The sequence below is a fragment of the Lissotriton vulgaris genome, chromosome 8 (genome assembly GCF_964263255.1).
Source record: "Lissotriton vulgaris chromosome 8, aLisVul1.2, whole genome shotgun sequence".
Lineage (NCBI taxonomy): Eukaryota > Metazoa > Chordata > Amphibia > Caudata > Salamandridae > Lissotriton > Lissotriton vulgaris.
Genome location: NC_141696.1, coordinates 292,632,244 through 292,658,151, shown reverse-complemented (window position 1 = coordinate 292,658,151; position 25,908 = coordinate 292,632,244).

Here is a 25,908-nt window from a genome sequence, read left to right as displayed (position 1 = left end):
GGTAAAATCTGATTTTAAGTTACTATTCTGAAAATGCCACTTTTAGAAAGTTGGCCTTTTTTCTGCATAAACCAAATGTACCTGTCTGCCTGTGTTAAAGGTCACTTAAATGTGAAAGACAGATCTGATTCATTTCTCCAGCATGCTAACATCTCAAGTTGCAGCAAAACCTGTTTCAATACCAGATTCAGGAAGTTTAAGATGTTGGAGCTGAAGAAACTGTCCAACAAGGAGTATCTGTCAGTCCAAACTACTACAGGGCTGGAATCTTATCTGAGTGGGTTCCACAATTGCAGGGCAGAACCCTATGGACTAGATTTAGGCTGTATCTAAGGAGTCAGCTCCCATTTCCCCAGGGTCAGTATGATTCCAATTCTATCTAGGTATGTCCTTGTGATAAACACTCTTTGCAAACTTTGGCATTTTCCGTATTTTTCTGAAGATTTTATCTCTGCTTTACCAAGAGATTTATAATTCACTCCTTAAAAGTGCCTTGATTAACAAGTATTTCGACAAAGGCTTCCTTCTTTGGACGTCTGTATAGGTAAGGCCACATTCCTGAAGTGTGCCGTCTGGCATCGATTATCTTTGTTGCCAAAGTTGACTGGATCGAAAATATTCTATTAGCCAGGCTGTATTTAGCAACTTGCTCATTGTTTGATCACCTCAGCTCTTAGGCTTTGTACTGGAGTAGCATGAAGTTATTGGATGTTAAGTAAAGTCTGACTGCTTTTGCGCCAAGCTGTCAGAAGGTTAAGCACAGGTTTATTGTGTGACTTGTGTGGTTTTCCCTGACAACAATTATGTTTATTAGTTGAACTGGGCTCATACTCCCTGAACTGATGACCCAATTCCTCAAAATATACAAGGAATCATCTACATATGATGGATGTGTCATACCGCCTTTGTTCCCTTTTTTTGTCATGTTCTCTCCTGCTGGACGCCTTTGTGTGGTTCTTTCTTCTTTGATGATGTCAGAGAGAGAGCTTAATACATTGCTATATACTTCTCCATTAATATTCATCTTCCACCAAGAACTGCAAAATTGCCAAGTAGGTTTTGGCAAATTGTGGTGTTTTCGTCCTAATAGTGAACTTCTAAAGCAGACACTTGATGCCTTTCATGTGAGCTTGTGCAGTGTGGTACTGTGACTAATGGGTGGATTGGGCCTTTCCACGGGTAACCAAGAATGAAACACAACAGACCTTCAAAACATCCTTTGCTTGACATGTTCTACATGTTCAACTAAAGACTACGAAGGCATAAATAAACCTGGGGGCATATTTAAAAAGAAATAACGCAACACGGCACCGCAAGCCAGCTTGCTGCACCAATAAGTGCAGAGTGTGTCGTATTTACAGCAATACAACACATCCCTGTCATTTTCTTTGCTCTGGTGCAAAATTGGCTTCCTAGTGCCAACGCAGGCAGCCTTGCACCATGGCGTAGGCTTTTGACGCATTTCCAAGTTTACAGGTCCTTGTAATTCTGGAAATTAATCGAAATCCATGGGTGTTATGTGGGAACACTCACCGCAATGCCCATGGAATGCCTCTTTGATGCAGATTAAGGCAAGGTAACGACTTGCACTGCTATGCCTTATTTCATATTTATGAGGCCATAAAAATTTCTTTGCCTGGCTTCAGAGATATGGGTCAGCACTTTGCGCTGCCGCTGTGCCAAAAGAAGTGACGCAGCAGCGGCGTAGCCTGCTTGTAAATATACCACCTAGTGTCCACAATGTGTTTTAAAATCACAATTCTCCTTTAAGCAAGATGGCATTTTATGAGGTAATAATTAACTTTGGTGGACAGTGAAGGCAGGGACTTGATCTGGTTTTAATTATGAAAAGATAACATATAGATGTTGTAGTATTAATGCAGACAGCATACATTATTAACACAATGACTGCAATTGTACCCAGAGCGAAAAGAAATAGTGGATGGCTTTGCTAGGGAGATGTATTAATTGATGAGCTGAACGGACAAGTAAGAGAAATAAAGGTCATATTTTCCAATGTTTTCAATGGAAATGCAATAAGAAGGTGTTTCAAAATGTTGTATTTAACATTTTTGAAACTATTATATGATTTTGCATGAAATGTAACCCGAAACGTGTCAAAGTGAAATAATAAAGAACTATCCTGGCAATATCTTTCTGTTGCCAAATATCTTGTGTGTAATGACGCAGGTGTGGATTTTGCTGCCCATAGATTGTACATGGAATACAATTTGGATTGCAGCAAAGCCCAGCTGGAAACAAGAAATAGCCACATTTTGGATACAACACAACATCATTTTTCAGATATTGTCTCTAACTGGCAGCAAAATTTGTCACTTCCGCGGTAATAGGATTCGAGAAAACAGCCTAGGGAAGCGTGTTCCAAACAGTGGCAGCTACTGAGTATTATATAAAAAATGCTGCATCATAAAAACAGTTCAGACGGTCACTCTAGATGGTAAGGACCATTTTCATATTGAAAGGAAGTGTTTTATTAAAACGCATACGTTTATATATGGTGGTAATTTTTTAATTATTGATTAGCTGCAATTCAAAACACTAAACTTGCTGCACAAAGAAAACTTCTTGAGAAATTACCAGAGTTCAGTGAGGGTCCTAACGATGCTGGTATATAAACACCCGAGAAAGTAATAATAATGGCATTGGCCAGGATACCAAGTGCTGCAGATGCAGTCCACGTCGATGAAATGAAGTATTGAAATGAGAACATTTGATGTGGACTGGCTGCTCTCCCACCAGATTAGTGAATGCTTCTCTTCATCCTAAATGTAATTTGAATTAATTGCTTTTCCTTCCCCGCCCTGTTTGTGCTTAGTAAGCTGGCAGTTCTCTTCTTCATTGGCAATGCTACTAAAATATTATGACGCTATAAAATAATAAACTCTCACTAGCCATTGGTGTGTTTGCCAAATCTTACAAATGAAACTATGAATTGCCTGAATAATTCATGTGACCAAAAACCACCATCCTATAGCAATTGTCATCAGTCATAATTCATATAGCGGGGGAAACCCGGAGGCACTCTAAAGTTGTTTTGAGAAATAGTTCTAGCTTCGTCTAGAGCAAATCAATTTTTGACATTTCCTTGAAGAGGAGCGACTGGCCAGTGTCACTTGGTTGGGCAGCGCATTGGAACAGCGCATTGCAGAGTGCGCGCCTAAATTGGGAAATTATTTTATTGCAGTGCAGTGGCCAGTTCAATCTATTGGAAATCATAATTTTGAACTCTAACCTCATTTTGACTCTAAACCATAGATGTTCAGTTAATTGTGTTGGTTGATGGCTTTTTAAATCACAATATTGTTAAGAAATGTTGTGTGTCATGAAAATCAGCTTATTTATATGAATATGCTTTGTGTATAAACAGGACTAAAGCAAGTAACATACACTCAAATAAAATCAGAAACCTGTCCCAAGTACTTTGTTAACAGCCCCTGTCATGCATGGAGATCAATTGCAGGAGCAGTTAGAACCTTGTTTAGCACATCTTACTTACAACCTTTTCCTTAAGCCTGCCATGTATGTTATCCAATGTCTGCTATGAATGAACAGTGACAGTGCTAAACTGATGACATTCCAAATGATTGTTAATTGTATGCTTCATACCTAACTTCAATGAAGTTGGAATCATTTTAATGAGTTCTGCACTATCAGACACATGTATGCTATATAGTTTTAGGTTTCTGAGTGATCATCTTCCTACCATAAACAAAACAAGTATTACCAAATCCAATTGGTCTGAAGATGGCTACCAAAGTTTCTTTTGTTTTGTCTTGATTTTGTAAAGCTTTATTGTTAGGAGATCTGATGGGCTCTAGCCAATAAAAACAAAACATTGGCTTAAAGCAAGTATTAGTTTTTTGGGCTAAAAAAAGCACACACTTCCTTAGTGGTACCTGTCACTTAAGGCAGAGGTCTTCAAACTTTTGTAGCTTGAGCCCCCCCAGCTGATTTTTTTTACATGTCGGGCCCCCCCACCACCTGACAAATTTCTGGAATCTCGTACACCACATAATGGACCGCCACCCTCATATCCTGGGCCATATCCGGCAAATAATGTCCAACACAATAAGTGTGTTTAGTTAACTGCAGGTTTGTGAGCGGGTGTGGTTAAATGACAAAGGCTTATTACACAGCTCAAAACTCAATCTTCCAGCAGGTACATGAGTCACCTGATCCTGGTGAACCACACCTGAATATAAGCGATGCCACTTTTATTGTTGCCTAGAAAATGCTGGATATACAAGGAACTTTGCAGTGCCAGCCCCCAGTAACAAACCTGCCCCCACCTTTCCAGCCTCCCTGGGAAACGCCTGATACCCGGTGCGGCCAGTCAGCCTTGCTACCACCCTCCAATGGTGCCCCTCATCTTCGCATAGACCGTCCCTCATGTGTATTTGATTTCTTTTATAGTGCTACTCATACCAAGTATGTACGTCAGGGCGTCGAATGTTTTATTGATTGAATGTAAATGTAAAATGTAAATGTAAATGTATAGGCATTTATATAGCGCACTACTTACCCGTAGGGTCCCAAGGCGCTTCAACCGCTGCGAAACCCTTCCTGGCTTCCCTGAGAGATGGTCCCTTAATGGGTATCTCCAGGGTGAGACCAGGTATCCCCGGCGGTCTGGTGGGGCCGTTAGTGAAGATGAGGCAAGCTAATGCCCAGAGTTGCCGAGTGTGATCGCTGATCAGAGTGGGCACCGAGGCGAGAGAATTATCGAGTCCGCTGACCCTGGTCCAGAAACCTGCCGCGCCGGGAATCGAACCCGGGTCCCGGGCCGTCCTCTGCTCTCGGGTCTGCCGCCTCTAACCAGTGAGCCACACTACTTCACTTCCTCTGCTCTCGGGTCTTCCGCCTCTAACCAGTGAGCCACACTACTTCACTTCATTGAGAATCCCATTTCTCAAAGATGAACTTCTGTGAATTCAACCCCCACTTCCTAAAATATCATCTAAATTTGACATAATCCTTGAACATTTTCCTCCAGCCTTATTTGTTAATTCCTGTTTTAGCCAGAAAGAACCCTCAAATAATTTGAAGGTAATGTTTGATTTAGATTACAGACTGTTATTGTGTTCATCTTAAAGAGCATTTAACACCCTACTCATGTCTGTTTCTGCAGGGGCCGAACTCGTTACATTTGCCTGTGGTTAGCCAAGAAAAAAGAGGTTAAAAGCAGTTATTGCTTGTTGAATGGTAACTTGTATACAAACACCAGCAAATCGTGGGGTAACCGTGAAGGCAGATCCTACTTTCTTACACGTTCTGTGCCGGGCGGCTGTCCACCGCAGCCAATGGCCCTGGACCATGTTGTGGGTACTGTACTGGGCATCTGTCGTACCCTTGCTTCATACCATGATGTGGGTACGGTGCTGGGTGGCTATCCACAGTATCTCAGGGCTGTGTACCGTGATGAGGGCACTGTCCTGGGCGGCTCAGCTCAGGCCGGGGTTCCGCCGGAGGGGGGTAGAGGTGTGGGGTGCGTGTGTCTATCTGTGTGCCCTGCACTCCTGCAGCACCCTTACAAGCGCCTTCCTGCGGGTAGAGTGTGAGTGAATGCAGGAAGTGCAGCCTGAAGGACCCACCTATGAGCGTGCATGGCTGTTCATATGCTGGTCCTCCCCACAGACTCTCCCTGCTTCGGTGCGCTCTATCAGACTTTGAATGGAGAGGTGAGGAAGGGACAGGAGGGGGCGCACGCCCTGCCACCCGATGGGTGATATCCCCCCTGGAAAGATTCACCCTGTCCTTCCTGCCCGACAACAAGAGCTGGAGAGAGGGGGTGGAAGAGGGGGCAGCGATGAAAGGAGGAGAGAAGGGGAGACAGATGGTGGGGTGGGGTCGAGGGGGCAGCAGAGGGGGTGTCACCGCCCGACATATAGAGGTTTGATGCTGGGCACGGAGGCCCTCGCCTGGCACACACATGAAAGGAGCAGGGTGTCCAACACAGCCCTGGCCCGTGTGGGGGCGAGCCATGCCAACAAAGCTCTGTGGAGCTGCAGGAAGCACGGGTGGAAGGAAGCAGGGGGGGTCATGAAGGGGGCGAGGCAGTCTGAGGACAAGGGGGAGAGAGGCATTGTGGAGAGACTCTGAGAAGAGACAGGGGGGCTGTGTGGGATTCAGAGCAGCCGGTGCGGATGGTGAGACAGGAAGCATTTATTTTTTTTATGCATTTTTCTATAGCGCGAACTTTACCCGAAGGTGTCAGAGCGCTTCACAATAGGAACAGAACAGAACTGATACAAGAGAACATTACAAGTGAACAAATTACAAAAGCAAATGCTATGTTACATGAGGCAAAAGTAACAATCGTGAGCAAACAAATACAAGAGGAGCAAACGGTGCATTACAGGTGGAACAAGGCTTTGGGGGGCCTGAGGCCCCAGTATTTTTTTAAAACAAACACATAAATAAAGATGGCCGGGGTATTGGGGCTTGAGGCCCCGTTTTTATTAAAATAAAGTGCACCTAGAGACCTCTTCCCTGCGTGGTGCTCTGGCCTGGGGGATCGTTGCTGCAGTTGTGTGGGGCACGATTATTAAAAAAGATAAAAGGTCCCAGAACCCTCGGGCCAAGTGAAGAGCTCCGGGACTTGGGCTGCTGTGTGGCTCGAGGTCCTTTTTAATAAAAATAAATGCCCCCAGAGACCGTTTCCATGTGTGGTATTCTGGGGGCTTGTGAGGCCGTGCTGGGGTTCGAGGGCCCGATTTTTAAAAATGAAGCCCCCACGGAGCCCACTGCGCTTCATGCGGAGCTCTGGGGTTTTTGTGCGGCTGTGGTGGCTCCCAGAGTCCGCTATGTCCTGTGCGTGGCTCTGGGGGCTCCTGTGGGGTCGGGTGTGGGGCTCGAGGATCCGTTCTTTGAAAAATAAAGCCCCGGAGCACTCTGCAGTGGTGCGGAGCTCCGGGGGCTGATGTAGGATCCGGGGCATTACGGGATGGCTTTGGGCGGCCAGGGGGCTCGAGGCAATGTTTTAAAAGTGAAGCCCCCAGAGCCCCCGATGGCGCTGCTCTGGGGGCTGATTGCGGCATATACATGGATACATGGATCCCAAGTGTATCCCACGTGGATCCCGATGGCGGCGGCTACAGGGGACCAGGCACAGGCAGCTCCCTCCTCGTGACTGCAAAGGCAGGGCCCACCCCTTCCGTGATGTCACCGGGGACACCCCTGACATCACGGAAGGGGCGGGGCGCCCTCACAACCCTCCGTGACAGATGAACCCCCTCCATGTCCCGCCCAGGTGAGAGTTTAGGATGGAGTGCGCGCCCCCCCTGAGATGGCATCACGCCCCCCCAGGGGGGCACGCCCCACAGTTTGAAGAACACTGACTTAAGGGAATTCCTTTGTGTGTATTTGTGTTATTTTTGCAAGAGCAGAAAGTTTTCACTCTAGTGAAGTTTCACAATAGCTGAAGTGAGCTCTCCCATTGTCCCATTATATATGTTGTAGCTATATGTCATAGTGAGAGGAAGAAATATATAAATAACACAACAACAAACCATTGGATAATGAGGGCCGGCTGCAAGCCTTCATAAGGAAGTATATTATATTTATGATTTTAGAAAAATCAAAAGATCCTGCCTAACACCAGTCCTAAAAACATTATATACTGGAAGACAATTTCAATTCGTTGATTAGTGTGAAGTTGCATTCATGTGGTTAGTATTAAATAGGTAACTAAATTTCCATTTGTTTATGACAAATACTATAATGATGGAACTGAGAGAACTGAGAGGAAGAAAACCAAAAATCGTGCAGGAAAAAAACCAGTTGTGGACTCTAGCAAGGAGCAGAAAAGCCAAGGCAACCACTTAACTCATAGCCAGGCATAGAGTGATGGTCTACATCCCTCTTCCGGGTAATGGCTGACACCAAGGAAATAAAAATGTGTGCATGTAAGATGATGGGTTCTGCCGATCTAATCTACCCTGATTTTCTGCTGTTTGGTTACCTGGTTTTCAACCTTTTTCTGTGTGAGATCCTTATAACCTGTGACCCACCCAAGGTAGACTCAGGGTAAATGGACTGCGCATATTCACTGTCAATGTCCACCTTTTAACATAAGGCAGCCATGATTACGCAAGGGTAAGAGGCATTTGGCTGGTTACAAGTAAACATGTGTACATGCATGTGCACATGTGTTAGGGCTGTGCATAGTGAGACTCCTGTCAAGTGCATCTCAGAAACTGTGCACAGGTGACCTAGTGCAGAGCAAACTCTGCAGGATTGGATACTGACCTATGGTAGGCGTCATAAAGTAAGTGTACACTCATAGAACTTTGCTGCCCAGGTAAACAGTCTCACCTCCTCCTGCTTTTTTCTGCTGAAACCCCCCGAGAAAAATCTTTCCATTCATCTCACAAGAGTTACAAAAGTCGGTCATGGTTGCACTTTTCCTGTCTAAGTTAGACTTCTGCAATGCCCTATTTTTGGGAATCTACAAGGCCCAAATCAGATTGCAATCCTTACGGAGCGCAGCAGCTAGGCTACTTCTGGGTATACCCAGAGGGCAGCCAACTTCAACAGGAATTAATTCACTACACTGGCTTCCTGTTAAACCATGTGTGGAATTTAAGTCTCTTTGCCTTGTGCATAAGGCAATATACGGTGGGGGTGCTGAGGACATTCGAAGACTTTTCCCACCTTATATTCCTCTGCGCGCTCTTAGATCTGCTAATCTAGGTCTTATTAGGATCATAAAGACCAAACGATCAAGATGGGGTGGAAGGGCAGATCACAATGTGCGGCAAAGCTTTGGAATTAAATGCCTTTAGCCTTGAAGCTTCAACCTAATCTGCAGCTTTTTAGGAAGGGTCTGAAAACATGGTTGTTCACTTCCGCATAGGTTCCCGGTTAATACAGTGTGTTGTTTCTGCTCACACACCACAGCACCAAGACGCCACGGCAATCGAGCACTATATAAACATATAAACATAAACCTAGAGAAAGTCAGTGTGGTTTACTGTCTTGTCTGCAGTGACACTCAATTATACACCTTTGGGGAGGGCTGCCTTAGACTGCAGCTCCACTTCCCTTTGGCCTACAGAGACCAGTGACACCTCGAATTATGGTGTAACCTGTGTGGGAAAATCAATTCTGAAAGTTCCAAAAAGATATCTGTATAGCTTATGGGTCATCCAGGAATGTTATATTTCTCTGTCTCAACTCAAGATCAGAACCCAGGCATTTTGTCTCCCCGCTGTGCTAATTTAAGAACATTTCTCTCCATTGGTAGGAACAAAGGCCTCTGTGAACAAAGGGAACCATTAACAGTACTAGACTCAGCTCATGGGGAGGAAAGTGGTGGGTATAAAGGGGCTGCATTAATCAATCAGTTGGCACACTGTGCCAGGGATGGGTCTGCCCAAGCTCACTGAACAAAGAAGGGAGATCAGACCTCTGCAGTTAGCACAGGAGGGTGCTCCCTTTAAAGATTTGCTGGGAAAGACCCTGGCAGTGAGGTGCGGAGCTGAGACCCCCAGAGCAGATGTGGCAAATGACTCCTGGGTGACACCATTTTGAAATGTCCCAGCAGACTGTGCAGAAAGCTAGGGACAGTGGTGGAGAGGTAATGTGGCACCCAGAGGTGCCTCACTGTTGGAACCTCCTGCCCCCCTTAAAAGGTCTTGTGCAAGGAGGAGAGCGCTCTTGGTTGTGACTTTCTGCTGTATACTGGGACTGGAGGTAGCAGCCATGGACAATTGGAAGGAAGGACCCTCTGATGCCCATCTGGACTAAGGATTCTGACTTCAGTTGACCCAAGGACCTGTCGGGCTCTTCCCAGGACCAGGAAAGCTGATCTCCTACAGCCTCTGAGGACCAGTTGGGGGAATTTCTGGGCTTCTGCTCGAAGCAGGAGAGAGGACCTTTGACACTCTGCGAACCCGGGGCATGTAGAGCTTGTCTGGCTGTTTTCAGCCCCCCTCCCGCAGTAGGCCAGGGCCCGGGGTGTGCAGAAGGAGAAATCCTCCAGTTTTTTTGTAGGGAAAAGGCATGCATGGGGCCCCCTCCCAAGTGTTCCATGGGCCTGTACAGTTTTATGATTGGGGTCCTGGAACCCTAACTCCAGGTTCTCATTGCAGCAAAGTTGGTTAAGCTCCAGCTCACTTCCCACAAGAGAGGAGAGTGACGGAGGATCCCATGACCCCACCCCTGGGCTCTGGGACAAAAGAAATGTAGGGGGAGCACAAGCGCACTCCCTGCAGTAGTGGATAGCCCTCCCCTCTACCTGTGCCCGTTTCCGGGAGGGAGTGTGAGGTGACCACAAGCAGGAGCGCCTTAGCCGCAAAAGCGGGCAGGGCAGAAGAAACCTGCTGGCTCCCACAGCAGCATGAAAGAGCGCTGATCGTGAGGGAAGTTGACATGGACAGCCAGATGTGATCTCCTTGGCTTCCCCACAGGATGACAGTGCATGGGGTGCCAGGTAGGACCGGGCACCCTCAAAATAAAAAGGAAATGCCACTGTAGCAGGAAAACAAAGAAGGAAAGTGCAGTGGGAGAGTTGCTCATCAAATATTCACTGCTGCCGGAGGAGCGCCCCAAAATGCCCTACCGAGCGGGAAATGTCAAATTAATTTCTGCCACTTGTGGTGGCCCCAGGACAATGGGGCCACCACCACAAAATAATGATGTTGGCAACCAATTGTTATCAAATTACATATGCTTTATTACCAATAATAAGTGCATTCATTCATGCTTTTATTTGTTCATTGCATTTCCTCCTAAGATGGTGATTTTTGACATATGGTTTGGTGAACTTCATCAAAAGGTATTACATCCAGTTGTAAAATACTGCATAGTATTTCGAGGTGTGTGTGTAATAAATGTACTTTTCTTTTTACAAAAGAAAAAGCACAGACTGGAAAATCATTTATTGAGTGTTGTTATTGTGTGTCTGCGAAAGGTGATTACTAGCTCACACCACCTACCTTGAGTTGGCTTTGGATTACTCTGCTCCGCTACCCTGAGAGAGTCAAGCACTATAATGGGGTGTTGAGTTTCCATGTAGGACAAATGTGACCCATTACTTGTGTAGTCCACACAGCTAATGACCCGTTTACTTTCATATGAGAATGCAGGTAATGCAGGGAAGTGAGGAGTCTAGTGTCACCGCCCATCTAAGCTTCCACTGACGCATAACTTGACTCTTGATAATGAAGGAGAACTACTTAAATGATTATGAAAGGAAATCTAAAGTATGGCTAAAGCTCATATTATTTAGATCCACTGAAATATACTGATATTTCATACAATACAAAGGCACATGGGGGAGTGGAGAAATCAGTCATTTTATACCCAACATTTGGACTTTGACAGCTGTGGCTATTTCAAATTTCAATCCACCACCAAAACAAAATGCTTTGAGGCATTTTCATTTGTTACATTCTCAGAGGGAAACCCGTAAAGACAAAATGTTAGTGTGTGAGGTTAAAAAGGTGACTCAGATATTGAAGGTCACCTGCTTATGGGTAAGCCCTGAGGAACATGATACAGTTTTGAACAATTTATATGTATTGATTTGTCAAGAGCATACAAAGTGAGATACACTACACTGTTACAGCTTTTCATCTGGAATGAAATGTGGTAAAGGAACTAGTTGTATCAAATTAGATAGAAAGGATGCATTTTAGTGAGAGCCAGACCTATCTGCTCTCAGTTCCAAAATATAGACCTGCCGAACAGGGTGGTCACTGCTATCAGAAGACAATGCTGCCATAAGCCGCCGGTCGTATTATATCTTCCAGGGCAGCAACTGACTTGGTCCTACATCTTGACTGTATCATGGCCTAGTAAGCATCCACAAAAGAGGGTGCATCTAGAAATTATTTTATAATTCCACTTTCACAGAACAAATATTACAGATTTATAATAGAGGGATAGTTACTAGGCTCAGAAGAGTCAATGAAGGCTCCTTTACTAGAAAGTTGCCACTGTTTTATTTATTCGAAGTGCTAGGTGGGAATAATCATGGACTGAAGTTTCAGCATCAGTCTATAAAGTATCTGTTTAAATACTTGTCCTGAGCACATATATTACTGTGAACCTCAGCAGCTTCTTTGTCTAAACAAATCAATGACACCTATGAGTGGAAAGTCAGGACACGTAAAGTGTCACAAATTTGTATTTTTTACATTTTCCATGTTTAAATAAATGTTGCTTATGCCACATGGCAATGATTTGTAGTAAAAAGAAGGCACTCTCTGCTCTTCTGTATTTATTTTCCTAGTGTTGATGACTAGGAAACTGGGAATTAGCTATGTGGCCTGCACAAGTAATAGGTCCATATTTCTCCTCACTGGGAATCTAGCACCCCATTGCAGTGGCTGACTCTCTCAGAGGAGCGGCACAGAGCAGTCCAAGGCCTACTCAGGGGAGGTGGTGTGAGCTTGTAATCACTGTTCACTGGCATGCAATAACACTCAATAAGTGATTATCCAGCCAGTGTTTTTTCTTTAGAAAAAAGAAAAGTATAATTTATTACACACACACACACACAACTGAATACTATGCAGTAGTTTACAAATATGTACATAAGTAGATGGAAATACCATAGATGGCATTACATAATACATTTAACCACCAAAAGGGTCATGTACATGTACACATATATGGTAAGTCTAAAGACATAATTGTGTACGCCAATGCAGTCATCAATAATAATAATTATGTGTAAATACACTTTTCGCAGTTATAAAGCATATTCAATGTGGCCAGGATAGATTGTCAGCATTAACATAACAATAAAGCATTTACAATTAGCAAAACATGTGTCTGTGTACTCTTTATAAACTTCCCAGTCAGGAAAATACAATATTAAAGGTAACCCCTAGAGGGCATCACATTTTAATTGCATTACCAGCAACCATAGGCATAGCCCCTAGAGGGTACTTCAGTACATGTATCTCTTTTATACACCTTCAGACCACAAAAATGTAAACTATAAAGTAAGAGAGTGCAGCACTCCCGGCTATAGTCTGGGGAGTACTGTGAAACATTGAGAAAAATCAAGGAGTGGTGCTGGATTCTGTGACCCCACAAACCAAGGGTCATTATGCTTTAAAAATCATGACATGGGAGTTGCTTTGTTCCAGCAGCTCCCCGCCCACATTCTTTCGTTGGTGGCCACCATGAGCAGGAACATTTAAGCAAATGAGAAAGTCTCACAGGGCACTATGGAGTGGTGAATATTTTATGAGCGGTTCTCTTGCTGTGCTGGGTAGAGTTGCTGCTTTGTTTTTGCTGCACAGCCTCATGCTGTGCATCTCCTCCTTTTGTTTTCCTTCGGGTGCCCTGTCTCACCCAGGCATCCCCATGCCTCATAGGCTTTGAGGCAGTCGAGGGAGCCAACCCCTCACTGCCCCTCCGGTTTCCAAGTGACTCTCACCTCCATGTGCGGCCACAGTAGCCGGCAGCTTCTCTGTCCCTGCCCGCTCCTATGTGGTTGACGCCCACTCACTACAGAAATGGGTATGGGGTGTGGCTCTCCTGGCTCCCTTTGCCAGCCTTCGTCCTGGTTTGAGTCTCAGGGTGCAGAGGTATAGGGCTTTCGCCGAGCTGGTCCCCTGGGTGGTGTAAAAGGGCCAGCTTCACTGGCACTTGGAGAGAGTCCTTAGTCCTTTGTGGGTGTCAGGGGGTACTTCCTTCCAGTTGTTCATGGTGGCACCCGAGTACAGCAGTGAAGCACAGAGAAATCGCCAAGCAAGAGAAAGTCTCTCCCTTGTGCAAGATTTTTTGAAGGGGAGTGGAAGGTTCCAGAAACCGGGCATCCCTGGGTAATTGCTAGGGTGCATGTCACCTCTCCACTCCTGTTTAAACCCTCCTGAGGGCATGCTGGGACAGTTCAAAATAGCATCATTCAGGAGTAACTAATCACATCTCCGTGGTGGCCTAAGCTCTGCCCCTTGCTGACATCACTACTAGGGTTTTTCTCAACAGATTTTCAAAGGGGAGCCCCTCTTGTGTTGGCTCCAGAAGTATGGTCTCCCTCCTTTGTTCTGTGGGCTTGGGCAAGCCCATTCCTGGTACAGTGTGACAGGTGATTGATTGATGCAGATCCTTTATCCCCGACCCTTTCTTCATTAGGAACTGAGTAAAGCACTGCAAATTGCTCCTTTTGCGTGGTGGTGGTGGGGGGGGGGGCATTTGTTCCTGCTGCTGTAGAAACATGTAATTAACCTGGCACAGCAAGGTGGCAAAAGGCTTTGGCTCTGACCCTGAGCTGAACCAGAGAACTATGAAAATTCTGGGTGACTCATAAATTGTACAGATATCTTTTTCGGACTAGCAGATTTGATTTTCTCGCACAGGTTACACTTAATTTTGATTTGTCACTGGTCTCTGTAGGCCAAAAGAAAGTGAAACTGAACTCCAAGGCAGCTTGCCCCATGTGTATAATAAAGTGTCACTACAGACAAAACATTAAATTACACAGGCTTTCCCTATTAATGTACACTAACATTATAAGACCTATCCCATAACCATATCTAACCCTGTAGAGTACTGCCTTGTGCCAGGCTACCTGTGTGCAGTTACCAGGCTCACACAACTGTAATCTCCCACACACATCCTGCATACATGTACACATGTGTGGGTACATGTGTCCACGTGTAACTAGCCAAGTGGCCCTTGCACTTGCTGCATTGCAGCAGCTTATCTTAAAAGGTGGACACTGGCAGTCCATTTGCCATGTGATTTCTGTGAGTGAGGCACAAGTAGTGAGACTGATGCACAGTAGAAATTTCAAATCTGAATGATCCAAAAAGCAATCAAATCCAAGTGTACTGAATGGGGGAAACTTGATTGCAACAGTGATCAAAAACAATACTCAATTGGTTCATTATAGGTATCTTTTTTCATTTAAAATAGTTAACCTCATGCTCTCAAGTTAGTCAGTTTCTGAAACTATTGGAACACTTTTTTGAGGGCACAGTGAACGACTGAATCACTAGAGAAAAAAAAATTCTACTGCAATTAAAGCCTGATATTTCTTGAATTGTTTTCAGTAGTGTTAGTTTGTCTTTGTGTCAATAATTCTTGTAAATGGTACTCAAGATTACAGACAATTCTGTTTTTAAGCTAACACTTCACTTGTGAACCAGGGAAGTTGCTCCTTGGACTTAATAAATAATACCTTTGGTACTAAATTGTTTTATAGCACATCATACCACAATTCTGCCATTTGAAAGCCCTGTTAATAATAGATGTAAATAATATCCAATCTATTGGTACTTAGTGTAAAACCTCCAAAGGCTGGTTCTATCTTTCTGAGTTTGGAACCTTTGACTTTCAGAATAATGCATATCTAAGCAGGGAGCATTTAACTTACTAAGCCATTCTACTGGCACTGACAACTTTGTTAATTGAAGTGAAAAAGAACCAAACCAAAAGATGTTTTGGAACTTTAAATGTCTTCATTATGAAGACTGTTAGAATACTCATTTAAGGTCTGAGTGTGAGTTACAAGTGAATATTTATTAATACATTGTTCAACTACCACACAAGCCTTGATGGTTTTTGGATCACAAGCCAAGACTGTCATCAGAGGAGTCATCTTAGGCATATGGTGAAACCAATTTGAAAACTACAGTCTATTTAAAAAAAAGAGAAATTCTTATTGATCAGATTCACAGAGAATATAAACATCAAAATTTGAAAACCCAAAACGCATAATATATATATATAGAGTGCAGTTCTTCAAATGATACATCTTTGCAGAGTGCCACAGTGCCTTGCCAAAAACACAGCAGCAGGATGAAGTGCAAGAACCCAGACACATACTAGCATCTTCACAGTAAAAAAAATAAAAATAAAGTGCAATAATAGTCCTAGAAAGAATACTTCTACATAATTGAGGAACTTTGCCTAAAGTGCATTTGTGGAAAATTGCACTGTGCAACAATGGCACTATTAAACAATAAAGGGCCTCACTGTAGATTTAGCAGCAACATAAAGTAATATGCTAACGTGCGAAAAGGATCAAAACACAAACAGATACATTTACTCTCTTCGAATACAATCTCATATATTTGGCATCTTCATTGTAGAGTAAGCTTAATAAAATGCAATAATATTCCTAGGAAAGATCATCCTATGAATTAAAAAAACTTGACTTAAAAAACACAAATAAGATAGAGAGAAAAAATAGAGAGTGTTACACTGTAATTTAAGCGGCAAAGTAGAATAAAGAGCAATAGTGCAGGGGAGGTGTGGCTAACCGCCTAAGATGGCGTACATGGTTTGGTGAGGCTCCGGACCCTGGGAGGAATAATCTTGTATCATCGCCAGGCACGGACCGGCTTTTGGAGATTTAATCGCAGTCCTGCACCCATCGGGTGCCTGCGCGCAAGCCTGCAGAATTTGACTCGATAGGAGTGGCAGCTCTGCTAGTCTCTGCGACCTACCTGCCCCAACGCCGCTGAAGTTGCTGCACCGCATCTCCTGCTGGCTCTGATGGCAGTGGCACCCGCGACCTACGCTGTGGTTGGAGGTGGTCTCCGACTGGCTGCTGTGGTACATCAGACCCCTGATACGGAGCTGGGGAGCACAGTGGCGCTTGGATGTCGCGGGGGCATCTAGCGGTCTGCAGCGCTGAGGGCTGAGGACTTCTGTTGAAGCAGGCGTCCTATGCAGACTGCTGAGCTTTGTGAGTGCCCTCGCCCTACGCCACTGTGTGCCGCACTGTGTGGTGTCCAGCGCTCTTGCCTCCTGATAATACTGCCCCTCGTCTGGCCGGGTGGGGGTGCTGAAGCCGGCCACGCAGTCACCACAGTGCTGCTTCTAGGACACAGGCTGCCTGAACCATTTGACCGGAGCGATGCTCCAGCCTGAATCCAGTGCACATTAAGCACAACTACCGCAGAGGCCTGCCTCCCCCCGAGACCAGCAGTGCTGAAGCGGTGCAGCCCCTGTCTGACTCCAGTGGCACGATCCCCCTTCGGCCGTGGCTGGGCCCTGCAGCCGGCCCTGCTCGGACGCTGGGGTTTTATGGACACTGGAGTAACTGTGCATCGTCGGGGCTACAACGGAGGATCACATGAGGCAGCGAGAGACATATGCAGATGCAGACCCCAATCCTCTAGTGAGTGCGGGAAAATTGGGCTGTGTGCTGGGCCTGATGGGTGTTCTCCCTCTGCACGACTGAAATATACGGTGCAAAGAGTGTGGTGGGCTTATCTTCCATTAAACTTGTCCTGTTCCTGGCCTGAAGCGAGTGCAGATGCAATCGTGCAGCCATACTGGAGTGGCTGTGTGGTGGTGCACAGCAATGTCTGCAGACAGGGGGAGACGCTAAGCGACCTGCAAGATTACTCTCTCCGGACCCCCGGTGAGTGAGGGCACTCCACACTAATTGTTGGACCTAACGGGCATCCACCAAAGACACGGCTGTGCTGGGTGGCGAGGGGTGATAGCCAGTCTTGCCTCCCTCTGATCGTGTCCACCACCTGGCCTGAGGTTGGAGAGATGGGGGCTGCAACACAGAGTGTCTTCATCTGGTATCTGGGACTGTGTACTGCAGTGGTGTGCGTGTAGTGTTAGCGGCTGGGCTGCAATTCATCTGGGCTCATTCTGTCTGGCACGCCCACTAATGTAATGTGCCAGGACAGCGGCACCCACGTTTGAAACCGGAATAGACCAGCCTGATTGCCTGTGCCCTTGGCTCTCTTTGGGGATAGGCTGCAAATCCACTGAAGCAGTTACTCTGTGGGACAATATCATCGCGTTTGTGCTTGTCGCCATACTTCTACGTGGAGAGGGCCCACCGAATTACCACTGGAGCGCCAAGAGCTGGGGCACCTCCACGACCCTTGATCGTTAAAATACTGAACTACAGAGACCGCGACGTCCTATTGCAAAATGCGAGAGAACGTACGCAGATCCAATTTGAGAACCATCGAATCTCGCTTTACCCTGATTACTCAGTAATGGAGCAGCGCCAACACTCCTCCTTTCAAGCAGTGAAAAAAAACTACGGGTGGTCCAGCTCAAATATGCGTTACTGTTCCCTGCTCGATTAAAAATTATACATGACTGAAAAACCTACTGTTTTGACAGTCCCAATGATGCAGAGGAATGGCTGGAAGTGATGAACCTTGAATCGAGCCCAGATTGGTCGTCCAGCTCTGTACATCACAGCCCCACAAGAACTCAGGGCCATGGCCGTCGCCGTGCTGCCAAGGGCCTGCACAGCTCTGCTGCCACTGGTCCTACCCATGAACAGATGATAAGCAGCAGGACTGAGGCGCTGGCAATAGCGAACTCCTTTTGTGACAACAACCTTGAGATCGTCTCCGACTCATCAGAGGACAGCACCATACAATCGGACTCTGAGCATAGCATCACCCTGTTCCCCTCAGTGACACCTCAGACTGTCGATGATCTGGTGCATGATTAACAAGGCGTGCCTACTCACTTTGCCAATCGATGCAACAGGGACACACAAGCTCTATGATGAGAACTAACAGGCCAACATGAATCATTTCCTTTTCCCTACCTAACTAGCGTTAAACAGAACTTGTCATGGAACACTAGTTACATCATTTGTTATAATATTAGTACCTAGGGCCCAAACTGCCTGATATTGTCACCCTGTTCAGGTTTGGTGAACTTGTCAATATCATGTTTTTATGCAGTGTGTATCCCTAAGGCGACTAGTTATATTAGACGAAAATGCTCATATGTACATATGTACCCCCCCCCCCCGGGTCCCGTTGAGCTACCAGAACCTTTGAAACTATGAGCAGCATTATGAGGGGTGGTGGCGAACCCCCACAAAGTTCTATGCTGCTTGTATGTTTTTGTTATTTGTTTGGCCCAGCAAATTTCAATAGCTGAGCCGAGTATTTTTAGTTTGAAGGGGAAGGGGTACTCCTGGCCTGTGGTAGTTAATGGGCTCCGAGTTAGGGGGAGCACCGCTTACATTATTGACTCATGCCTAACCACTCCACCACTACAGGCTCATATAACTTGCTGACCTAAAACGTGCGGGGACTTGGCACCGGGCATAAAAAACATTGAGTCCATGCCCCCCTCCTTATGTGTAAAGCGCAAATAGTTTTTCTTCAGGAAACGTACCTTACTGTTTCAGAGGCCTTGAAGGTTCGAAAGACATGGAGGGGACACATTTTCTCTATTAACTACTCATTTTTTGCAGGAGGGACAGCCATATGGATTTGCCACAGTGTCCCATTTACAGAATTGGACCGACGAACAGGGTAGGTACATATTGCTGAAGAGAACCCTTGATGGCCTACCAGTGGTTTTGGGATGCATTTATGCCCCGAACTTTGATCAGGACAAGTTTTTGAATCAACTAGGCATAGCCCTGATGGGGTGGGACACATATATACCTGGATATTGGGAGGGGACTATAACACTGTCTTGGGCGTCGACTTAGATAGGTCCCGTTCCCCGCTACATGGTGCGGTCGCCCACAAACAAGCTGATGCCCTGAAAACCTGGATGAGTGGATGGGGACTGAGTGATGTTTGGCAAATGCTACATCCTACACATAGGGAATACTCCTTTTATTCTCCAGTACACCAAATTCATACTAGGATAGATAGGTTTCTGTGCTCCCTTAACATCGCCACCCAAATATCACCCTTACATGGGACAGGGTGCCTACCCCGGTCCCAATTTGGTAACTGTGGCCCTAACTACTGGAGGATGCCCTCTTTCATACCATACTATCTGCAACTATCACAAACTATTTTTCTGAGAACGGGAACACAGCTTCCTCCAATCTAATTGAATGGGATGCACTCAGGGTGGTCGTGAGAGGCGTGGCAATTGGGTTGACACTGGGGCTCGGAAGGAGGTACATAGAAACCTTATCCGTATAGAACACCTAATGACCGAGCTGGAATGCACTGCTGCAAGTGATCCAGGCGAACAGGCCCCTTTATGGGATGCACGCATTCAGCATGCGGAGATCCTTGAAACTCTCCGGGTTATTGACTACAGGGCATTTACACAATTGAAACACACCAAGGCTGATAAGTCCGGATCGCTGTTGGCCAGGATATTGTGGAACAGCCCAACTCCCCCATCATCATCCGATTAATGTACCTAACAAGGGAATAGTCTACACTCAAATAGAGATAAATGATGCCTTTTGTAATTTTTCAGTAATCTTTATAACGGACCTACGCACATTGATGACACTTTAGTGGATGACTTTTTAAACACCTTCACACACTCATGTTTTAAAGCAGACACACAAAAGTCGCTCTCAGGTCCTGTTACTAGACACAAATTACACCTGCTATCAAAGGTCTAAAGCGCAACAAGGCCCAGCGGCTCGATGGCCTACCCATAAAATTCTTTGAAACTTACTCAGATGCTCTCGTTCCTAAGTTAGAGGAGCTATACAAGACAGCTTTGGAGTCCGGTCACTTACCTCATTCCACCATGCAAGCCTTAGTCATTTCACTCCCCAAACCGGGACGTGACGGAACTGACTTATTACTGACCCTTGTCTCTATTAGCGACCAAATATAAGATCCTAAGTAAGGTCTTAGCTAACTGACTCCTGTCCTACCTAACTACCCTAATTTACAAAGACCAATGCAGGTTTCTTCCCGCATGCAGCACTTTCCGCAGTATCAGACGCTTACATCATATCATGCTGTCAACTCCGGTGGATTCTGATAACGCTGGCTGTATAGCGTTCGACCTACGCCAAGCTTTCGACTCCATTACATGGGGGTACATGTTTGCAGCCCTGCGATGCTCCGGTTTTCCTCCAGAATATCTTAACTGGGTGCGTTTGCTGTATACTGGCCCCACTGCAAGAGCTCGCACCAGAAGTCATATTTCATGAGAATACACCATACACAGAGGCACGCAGGGTTGTCCCCTTCCCCCCTGTTATTTGTCCTTGCCTTAGAGCCATTAGCAATAGCATTGAGGCAAACTGCTGAACACCTGGGGATACCAATAGACGGCACCACACACTTAATCTAAAACTATGCCGATTATATAATCATCTACCTACATGACCTCTCTGCCCGGGCGGAGCCCCTGTCCACCATTTTTTCCACCTTTGGATGTATCTCTGAGCTTGCTATTAACAAAGGGAAATCAAACGCTTTCTATCTCCATGACGGACCTCACCCAAACATACTCCACTTTGGTAAATATAACCTGCCAGTAGCACACCATACATTTCAGCACCTCATAATCCAAATATACAGATCACAGGCGAACCAACTTGATGGTAATCTGTCAAAGGCAATTACTGCAATACACTCAAGTGTATCCTTTTGAACATCCCTGCCACTGTCGGTGATGGTGCGGCTTGCCATCTCTAAGATGGTGCTGCTCCCCCGACTCCTATATTGTTTCGTGAATTTACCTCTAGTGATTCCTCAGTCCACCTTTCGCACACTCAACACAATCCTACTAGAGCTTCTTTGGGGAGCAGGCCGACGCAGGCTGTACCTCAAGAAATTGCAGTTATGACATTACAAGGGTGGATTGGAGGTACCTGAATTTAGGGCCTACTATCATGCTTTTTAGCTTCAATGGCTGTCGTATTGGACAGCAGGCAGGAACCTGCAGGAAATAGGGTATTAGACCCATGACATAGAGCCAGGATCCCTATATACTCTGTTACTACTGAAAGTAAAAATTCCCCCTGCTGTGCCTCCATTAATTAAAACGGCACTCCACTGCTGGAAGAAGGCTCTGCTTTATACCTCAGATGCGATCCCGTACGCCGGTAATATTCCCCTATTGGGAATACCAACCACTGGTGGCAGGCTTACGAAGGCTCGGCTACATGTCTGGGCAGACACTGGCATAGAGGAGGTGGGGTCGCTGTTTGGCGATGGAACCCTCCTTAATCATGACACCTTTATATAGACCACAGGCATACCAGATCGTCTTTATTTAACGCATGCAGCAGTTTCTCACTATGTTGGAAGACATGGGCACCTCAACGTAATGAACCTCTGCAACAAAAACTGGTACGATCTCTCAATTACTTGGGGGAGGGCAGCCATTTTATTAAATGGTTATACGTTGGTATTCGATCATAAGCCTCCATACCACTCACTGACCTTAGAACAAAATGGTCAGAGAGAACTGAAGCTGCACTCACTGATAAAGCATTGCTGAGTATTCTAGAATACCCCAAGCGTGTAGCCTGCAATGCCAAATTTAAATTCATACAATGCATGGTGTTACACAGATCCTATTTAACACCAAAACGAATTGATCGCATGCTCCCCAACGCCCAACATCACTGCCCACGTTGCAGGTCAGAGGAGGCGGGCTTTACCCACATGCTATGGGCTTGCTCTCACCTGCGTGATTACTTGGGGGTGTCCGGACTGCACTTGGGGAGATCACACATTTATCACTCAAGGACAACATAATGGAGTGTTTGCTGGGCATCCTCAAGCGCACAAGTGCATTGAAAGTTCAACTGCATTTCCTTGACCTTGCTCTCATATTGGCCATACGAGGGATCACCATGAGATGGAAATCCCCTAGATGCCCTACTCTATTTATGTGGCAGGAAGAGGTGGAACAATGGTGCGGTGCAGAAAGTGTGGCAAATTAGACATGAAGAGGCTTGCGGACTACGTAAACACCCCATTTCCATGGAAATGGAAGGTTTAAAAGCACTTCACCCTCCACATATCACTCCCACCCCATAATGTATCCAGGTGTTGCGGTCCTCGGTTGAAAGGGCTGGTAAGGCTCCTACTCACACTTCAGCTGCACACCAGGAGTAACTCACATCAAGTACTACATACACACACAAGGTTGAATGGCACACAGGAACCAACAGACCAGGAGGGAGGGCAGAGGGTGGGGGGTTGTATGTTAAAGGGTTTGTTTAGGTATATATTGCATATTGTACCGAATGGTATTTGTATCTTATGTATGCACTCTTTTTCATAGTCACAAGACTATCCTATTTTATTCTGGTATATGCAAGCAGTTCTTTAATCTACACGAAGGAGATTTGAGTTATGATCAGAAAAAATGAAAATGCCATGCTGTACTTGCTATGACAGCTTGAAATCACTTTGTAATGCTCAATAAAGTTTGTTTTAAAATAAAGAGCAATAGTGCAAAAAGCGTGAGAAGCAATTGCATAAATTCACTATCTTAACGATAAATAGAAATATTAAAGTGTAATCATATTCCCAGCTTGGTGAGCTGATACAGCAGCAAAATAAATGATTCTAGTGCATGAACATTACAAAAAGAAAAACAAATAATCCTACAAATTTGGAGAGCTTCCCATGAATTACAAAAATTGAAAATGTTTGTGTTCAGTTCGGCAAAGCAAAAATAACTATACAAATTTAACACCAAGTTGGCCACCCCCAAAAAACACGTGCCAGGCCCTTTTTAACCTTGTTTCACTATATATCACTATATCACTATATATCACTATATATCACTTCAAACCCACCACTCACATAACAACATAACTCCTCCACACACAACACATAGTCATCGAATTAAGTGCTCCCATGTATTCCGTTGGTTAGCAGCACGCCGCATCCCGTACAGGGGTGCGAAGACCCCGATGATGAAGCATGACACCAAGGGTCCTTTTGGTGTGTGAGGGGTATCAAAAGAACACTGAGTGCTTCCCACGACTGTGGTGACCACTCTAGTAACATTCATTGTGTGGATTCTTTCTGTTTTTGTAAAGTTTTAAATAGAAATAGCAATAGAAAGTAAAGTGGTAATGATAGTCAATGCTTGTGGTAGACTGGGATTACGGTGCACTTTCAGGCCAACCACGATGGAGTCTGCTTGCAACTTGTTGTCTCTCTGTAGCCACAGAGGAGGTCAGTCAACTGACCCGTGTAGTCCATTTCTTTGTCCTGGTTACAAGGACAGCAAGTTCTATCCTTGAGCGATCCTCCTTGATCACAGACAGCAGGTCCAGAAAGTGTTCTGTCCAGGTGCCTTGAAGAGCCACATGAATTGTAGAAACTATTTAAACCAATGGGGTACAAGCTCCTGGGGGCAACCCTACCCACTTTTTCAGTAGTTCTTATTTATCATACTCCATGCAGGCCCAAAATCCATGTGTCAGGAAGATTTTCGGACAATGAAAACCTTTGGTCACACTAAACTTGGGGTCTGATTGTTCTGGGTGTGTCGGGAGTGCACTATGATTGTCGCTTTTGTCCTCCAACATCTAACACTAAAATCTACTTTTTAAACAGGAACTGTGCCCAAAACAAACCCAGAGACGAAAGCAGGGTATTTTGGCAACCAGATGTGGGATACACAAGAAATGTCCTGGCACCCTGTTTGCTCCCTTTCTAGTGCGTCAAAGTGTTACATGTGGCTCAACAGACTTGTCATGCAGGAATTGACACTGGGGTGGGACAGGTTGCACTGCAGGTTTTCCAATACTGCAGTCAGACTACATAGGGTAGGCCTAAAACACTACAATTATAGTGGATGGCACTGCACTGCACTGCTACTACAGTGGATGGCATAAAAGGTTCTGCGGTCCACCAGTGAAATTTAATTCAAGGTCCTGGGTGCCCTTTCTATATCATATGCTAGAGACTTATGGGGGAAACAACCTTTACAATGCAACTTTTACAACGCACTACCATTACAACGAAACTTTTACAACGCAACATCCATTACAATGCATGCTTTTACAACACAACCATTACAACGCATGACACTACAACGCACACCACTACAACGCATGTCATTACAACGCAGTCATTACAACGCATACCATTACAACGCATAGCATTACAACACATAGTACCCTTACACTATCCAACACTTACCCTACTTTTGTACCCCCTGGAGTAAGAATAGTAATTTTACCCCTACACTATCCAACACTTACCCTACTGTTGCACCCCCTGGAGTTAGAATAGTAATTTTAACCCCTACACTATCCAACACTTACCCTACTGTTGCACCCCCTGGAGTTAGAATAGTAATTTTTACCCCTACACTATCCAATACTTACCTTACATGCAATGTAATGTTATGCGTTGTAATGGTATGTGTTGTACATGTAGTATGCTTTGTAAAGGTAGTTTCAAAGAATTTGTTGTAATGGCATGCGTTGTAATGGTATGCGTTGTAATGGATGTTGCAGTGTAAACAATGCGTTATAAAGGTAGGCGTTGTAAAAGTATGCGTTGTAACCTCATACATCGGACTTATGGGCAAGTTATGCAGGCCAATGAGGAATAAGTCAATTTCACCATGCTTAAAGGGGTAGAACAGGCATGTTATACCTGTTTAGTAGGGATCAAATGCATAGTGTAATAAAGCCAGCAAAAATAGTGTTCAGAAAAAGGTGAAAAATCCGGGGTGACCACACAGTAAAGGTAGATTTAGTAAAATTACAAATAAACATAATTGTTGTAAAAATGGATGTTACATTGGGTCACTAACTGACCCACATATGTTGCATAAAAGTTCATGGATTTCCCTGACATTTGACATATTCCACATTGTACTGTCAGTCGATACCACTGAATGAGACATCTTATCAAGTATGCTTACCTTTTGTCTGCTTTTCAAAGAATGGATATTGCGATCCAAGTTCAAGAGTAAACTTTATACATATACAATACAGTGTTAGCTGTTAGTACAATGAAGATCATACATGGGTATCTCTACTTCTTATCCCAGCATGTATCACTGTTGTGGAGTCAAGTATGCCAGAAAACAGAAGGCACATGGAAGAACTTTTACAGCAAGAGAGGGAGAGCCTGTAGGTCACCTGGTATCTCAAATACACTAACAGTGATAGAGAATGTTGGAAGAAGTTAACTGAGGGCCTCGATACCAACACAGTTTGAACATTTGTGTAAAGAAGTGTAGTCTCTTTGCTGTAGCACACTATCAGGTGTCCACATA